Source organism: Pteropus alecto, unplaced genomic scaffold (genome assembly GCF_000325575.1).
Source record: "Pteropus alecto unplaced genomic scaffold, ASM32557v1 scaffold166, whole genome shotgun sequence".
In the NCBI taxonomy this organism is placed as follows: domain Eukaryota; kingdom Metazoa; phylum Chordata; class Mammalia; order Chiroptera; family Pteropodidae; genus Pteropus; species Pteropus alecto.
This window is the reverse complement of record NW_006439757.1, coordinates 1,092,013-1,093,016: the sequence shown is the minus strand read 5'-3', so window position 1 is coordinate 1,093,016 and position 1,004 is coordinate 1,092,013.

Here is a 1,004-nt window from a genome sequence, read left to right as displayed (position 1 = left end):
TCAGCACCGAGGTAGCAGCCCCATAGGACTTCAGAAATAGGGTTTGAAGAAGAATATTCTGTTTCTTAGACTCTTAGAATGTCTAAATCCTCTTTTCTCTCTGCAGCTTTCCCCTTTCATGGAACTAAACTCTCTTGAAAAAAAAACTATGTATCCAACTTTACACAGTTTCCAGGCAAGAATGGGATGGGGTGTGGAAGAAGAATGTTAAAAGCCTGGAATCCTTTTCCTGATGTTCAAAGAAATGGAAACTCAGATTCTTAGCGGGGTCAGAGGTTAGGGGCATCTGCGTTCCAAGCAGCTCAGTCACCCAGGCCTGCGAGGGACTCTCTAGTTCTGGCAGCGGCTCTTAGGGGCAGAAACATTGCAGGAGCTGAGTCTTGAAAGCCTGTGTGATCCTAGGGATGTATCCGGACTTATTTGGATTGCCAATAAGGATGTCGTTTTTTTCTAGGCCAGGGTTCTCCTTGTTGACTCATTGGCACCCCATATAGTCTATACACAGACTCCAGTCTGGGGTTCTTCGTTGGGGTTCTAACATTTGAAATTGATGCAGTTCTCTTAGAAAAACATCTTTAGTGCATCTGAGCCAATTTTAGATGACTTCATAAATTCTGCCACCCTCCTGTTTTCCCTGGTGATACATGACCACATCTACCCAACCCCAACGGTCTTGTTTGCCTTTAATCTATATGACCCAAATATTATTTCTATGCACATGAGAATCCAAGGTTTTGGATACCTGGCATGCTTATAACTCTTGCCGACAGTCCCTCATAGTCAGGGCTTAAAGCACCAAAATACAGGGAAACAAAGCAGAGAGAGTTCCCCGGTGAAAAATCGGACAGGAGGGGAAGAGCGTGTGGAATACAAACATTACCACCTCAAAGTGAAGGCAGAACAAAATCAAGCATGTTTAGACCTGGATTTGAGCCAATCTAACATAAGGAAATGTTTTTTTAAGTAGCATTGCTTCTAGAATCTGTGAATTTTGCTCTTGCATG